This window comes from Mus pahari, chromosome 7 (assembly GCF_900095145.1).
Source record: "Mus pahari chromosome 7, PAHARI_EIJ_v1.1, whole genome shotgun sequence".
Classification (NCBI taxonomy): domain Eukaryota; kingdom Metazoa; phylum Chordata; class Mammalia; order Rodentia; family Muridae; genus Mus; species Mus pahari.
The window spans coordinates 48,928,590-48,933,873 of record NC_034596.1 but is presented as its reverse complement, the minus strand read 5'-3'; positions in this window follow the sequence as shown (position 1 = coordinate 48,933,873).

Below are 5,284 nucleotides of genomic sequence, written 5' to 3'. Positions count from 1 at the left end.
AAAAAAAAAAACAAAAAAACAAAAAAGGGATGAATAGTCAAAATAAAAAATACATTGGAAGGCTCTTTGTTTTGTTTGTCCCCTCCTCTCCCCCACCCCAATCCCCGGAGACAGAGTTTCTCTGTGTAGACCTGACTGTACTGGAACTCACTCTGTAGACTAAGCTGGCCTCGAACTCAGAAATCCACCTGCGTCTCGTCTCCTGAGTGCTGGGATTAAAGGTGTACTCTACCACTGCCTAGCTGGAAGTTCTGTTAAATCAAATGTTATTTCCATGAGCTGGTGAATAGCGATGAATGTCCACTGTCAATCCCCAGTGAAACAGGCATGGGATATTAGGATAGGGATAGGAACCAGCCCACAGACAGCCCACATGGTGGAGGCACTATTGAATAGCTGGGTCAAGAGGAAGCTCGCCCCATCCATCAGTCACTGGGCTATTGGAAGGGGAGCCTCACTGGAACATGTAGGGCAGTGGAGGTGTGCCTGTGCAGAGGGTGCACACTGCCCCCATTGCCTTCTTTTCTCTAACTCATGCCTGCCTCCGGGTGAACAGATTCATTCCCATGCTCCTTACCATGGTCCTAAAGGGGTGGCCGGGTGAACTGAACTGGAACTCAGTTCAGATGAGTGCTTTCCCCAGTTTAACTTGTTTCTCTCCTATATTTTGTCACCTCAGTGGGAAACTAACAGTATTTTAATTACTCCACACCCCCACAACCCTCACATAGGAACTAGAGGCAAAGGTACTAGGTGAGCTAGCTAAGTTGTTCTGTGTAACCCGTTGCTTAAAAGTTTGTCATAGAGTCAGTCAACAGTGACACACATCTTTAATCCCAGCACGTGGGAGGGAGAGGTAGGCAGATCTCTTGAGTTTGAGGTCAGCCTGGTCTACAGAGTGATTCTAGAACAACCAAGGATACACAGAGAAACCCTGTCTTGAACCTTCCTTCCCTCCAACCCCCCCCCAAAGAAAACATTTGTCAGGGAAAGGGTTAATATTGGGTATACAGATAATCTACTAAAGCATGGAAGCAGAATTTCAAATGTTGCAAAGTAAATGTCACCATCAGATTGTGAAGAGAGCATTGGGGCACTTGTAAAGGGTGAGCCAGGAATGCTGGTGTGAGCTTCTAGTTTCAGCGATCATGGGTCACTATGAGTTCTGGGCCAGCCAAGCCAGGGCTACCCAAAAACAACAACAAAAAGGAAAGGGGCTGGGATGTAACCCAGTTTGTAGAGCGCATGCCTAGCATTCATGACACCCAGGGTTCAATCTCCAGGTCCCTGTTAACTAGATATGGCGGCGCACTCCTGTCATCACAGCACTGAGATGAAGGAGGAGGATCGGGAGTTCAAGAACACCCTCAGCTCCAGTGACATAAAGGCTTCTGGGAGGGACACTGAAACCCTGCTCAAAAAACAACAGAAAGGAAATGTATGAAAGAAGCTAAGTAAGGTGGGCGAGGCCAGAAAGGAAGCCATGCCTCCCCGTGAGCTGCAATGAGAGAATCCACAGGATTCGAGCTCAGAGAATGGCACTTGGTGGAACAGACTCCTTAACAGAGAGCTTTTGCAGCAGTTTAGAAGAGAATCAGTCCCCTTTGGCTTTTCATTGTGATACTATATTTGCATTATGAGGGAAGAAATTCTGCCCTTAAATTGATACAAAGCTAAACAATGTGCTGACTAACTTGAGACACCAGAAGGCTATAAAGTTAAGATGTTGAACCAGGAAGGAGATGGAGAGATGGCTCAGTGCTTAAGAGCACTGGCTGCTCTTCCAGAGGATGCAAGTTCAGTGGCCAGCACCCACATGGTGGCTTGCAACTGTCAAGTCCAGTGCCCGGAATCTAGTGCTTCTGTGGGTGCTGCATATATGGTACATAAGCCTTTTGTTTTAATTTTTTTTTTAAACTTTTATTTAGTGTGTGTGTCAGAGGTCAGAGGACAGCTTGCAGGAATCAGTTCTTTCCTTCTATCATGTGAAGCCTAGGGATCAAACTCAGTGTAGACACGGGTTATTTATAAACAAACGTCTGGGCCATCGGGTTTGGCTCGTTCCCTGACTACTCATAACGTACGTAATCCATTGATTCTACCTCTGTCTACCATGTGGCTAGTTACCTCTCCTCAGTTTCATTCACCCATCTCCTCTGAGTTCAGGCTAAAGTCCCCCTGACTCTGCCAGAATCCAATATCTGTCTGGTTTTTGTTTTGTTTTGTTTTGTTTTTCAAGACAGGGTTTCTCTGTGTAGCCTTGGCTGTCCTGGAACTCACTTTGTAGACCAGACTGGCCTCGAACTCAGAAATCCGCCTGCCTCTGCCTCCTGAGTGCTAGGATGGGTGTCCCCCTTCAATCCTGCCTCAGCTAATAGGCCATCAGCTTTTTTTTTTTTTTTTTTTTTTCCCCGAGACAGGGTTTTTCTGTGTAGCCCTGGCTGTCCTGGAACTCACCCTGTAGACCAGGCTGGACTCGAACTCAGAAATCCACCTGCCTCTGCCTCCCGAGTGCTGGGATTAAAGGCGTGCGCCGCCACCACCACCCGGCGGCCATCACCTTTTTATTGACAGGTGATGCTTCCACACAGTACTTCTCTGTACAGCTCAGGTCCTCAGGCTTGGCAGCAAGGCCTTTGCCCTCAGGCCATTTAGCCAGGCAAAGCTTTATAATCAATCAGTCTTAGCGGGGTTGGAAGTTGGGGGGGGGGGGATGCTTCCCACTTACTGAGCTGACTGGGTAAGTTATTTCCACACCCTCCCAGTGTCCATCAAGTAGTAGAAGCAACATCTAACCTTTGTTTCACCACAAAGGTTTCCTAAAAATAGGCTGTGAGCTCAGGGACCTAACTGCCTTTGCGGTGCTGTGCTCATCAAAAGGCGGGTTGTGAGCCAGCATCCGTGAAGACAGGCAGGCCTTGCTCTGCAGCAGTGATGCTGTGGCTCTGCTTGCTCAGTTCTCAGGGCAGACTCTTTCTCTCTCCTCACAACCATTCCGGTAAATGTCGGGACTTGGGAGAAAGACCAAGGGCACTGAGAATCACGAGGTTCAAGGTCAGCCTGAGCTATGCCGGAAGACACTATCTCTAAAAGCCACATTTCATTTTCATTTGTAGGTTTGTTTGTTTTTGAGACCAGGTCTCACTATGTAAGCTTGGCTGGCTTGGAACTCACTGTATAGACCAGGCTGGCCTCGAACTCACAAATCTACCTGCCCCCCTGAGTGTTGCTACTGAAGGCCTGTGCCACCACAGACAGCTAACTTGTACTTTTAGCAGTTGAGGGTTTTATAAGAGTCTAAGTCTTTACTGCTTCAAAGTCAGTCTCACCAGCAAGCCGATAGCTTGCCTTACTCAGTAATGCTGTTTCAAGCCTAAAACACAAGAGCTGCTGTGTCACTTTCCTGTGTCTGTTGACCATAGCATGATGCTGTGCCTAACCCTGTGACCTTAGGAAGCCATGTTACTGCCTGGGTTTCACTGTTCTCATCTACAGAAAATGTTTCCCATGTTCATATTTTAATAGCGAGGGTCCCTTGAGCTAGTACATCTGAAAACACTTGGCACACAGCACTGAAAAGTCACCCTGAACTAAAGTTACCTATCTGAGTCGGTCTGTACTTAGAAGGACCTTGGAGCCTAAAAGGAAGGGTGACCTGGAGATTCAGTGCTCCTGCCCCACCCAGCAGGAGACCCAGCAGTCCTTTACAAGGATGGCAGAAACAGCACAGTGCAGAAGTCAGTATATGCACACACACACACCTGCAGTAAAGCTTGACTTATAAACTAGACTCACTGAGGTATTAACAGCAATAAAGTAGATTTATGATAATGACCAAGCCCGCTCAGTCAGTCAACAGCTTCTCCAGCGCGGGAGTGAGGATTAAAATGAAAAAAGACAGACAACATTGTAGCATGACCCCAGTCAATTCTGAGACTGAAGGCAAATTTAATTTTCCCAATCTGCTTTTTATACCATTTTAATTACATGCAAGTATTAAGGACGAGCAGTACAATAAGGAACTAACAAGACAGTAGGCAAAATCCTGTGATGACTCCCATGACAGTTGTTTCAAAGGGCTGGTCAGAATGACCAAAATACTTGAGCCCACTTCCTTGTCCAAGCCCAAAATCTTGCCTGAAGCCTAGTTCTTCTGTTCCACCCTAAGATTAAAATTCCTGCCTTACCCTACTTCCCTATTATAGCCTAAAGTTAGATTCTTGCCAAAACTTACTTCCTTATCATGGCCTAATGCCAGATTCCTGCCTGAGCTTATGTCCCTGTCGTGGCCAATGTCAGATTACTGCCTGAAGCCCATTTCCTTGTCCTTGGCCAAAGTCGGACTCCTGCCAAGCGGCACCCCAAAAGGATCTCCACATAATAATGTAATGCTCACTGGAAATGTGTGAATTGTTTCAGTGGGGCCAATGAGATGGCTCAGCAACGTAAGGCACTTGCCACCAAGCCTGATGACCCGGATTTGATCCCTGGAACCTATAAAGCAGGAGAAAAGAAGGGGTCCTGAACGTTGACTTCTGGCCTCCACAAGCAGGCCACAATACATGTACACACACACATATGCAGTCAATAAATAAATGTAAAAAATTACATTTCAAATGTTCATTGCGGGACGGCTTATACCTTATTCCAGCACTGGAAAGGAAGAGACAGGCAGATCACTGTGAATTCAAGGTTTGTCAGGGCTACATAGTGAAACTATTTTAAAAGTTTATTTTTAGAATTTTCCTTTTACTATTCTCAGACTTGTCTAAGGTAACAAAGCATGGGCTGAAGGCAGAGTCTAACTTACTAGTTACAAAGTCTCGGTCATAGGCTCACCCAGAACTAATAAATAATTAAGGCTGTTCAGAGAAGTAGGGGAGACTTTTTTTTCATTTATATTGGGTTGGCTTCGTTTTTTCTTTTTTTTTTTTTAAAGATCTGTTTATTATTATACATAAGTACACTGTAGCTGTCTTCAGACACACCAGAAGAGGGCGTCAGGTGTCATTACGGGTGGCTGTGAGCCACCATGTGGTTGCTGGGATTTGAACTCGGGACCTTCTGAAGATCAGTCAGTGCCCTTACCCGCTGAGCCATCTCTCCAGCCCGGCTTTGTTTTCCGAGAGTCTGTTTGTTTGTCTGTTTGTTTGTGTCTCACCCTGTAGGCCAGGCTGAACTCCAGCTCCTCCTGCCTCTGCCTCTGCCTCTGCCTCTGCCTCTGCCTCTGCCTCTGCCTCTGCCTCTGCAGTGCACCTCTGGCTGTCCTGGAACTTGCTATGTG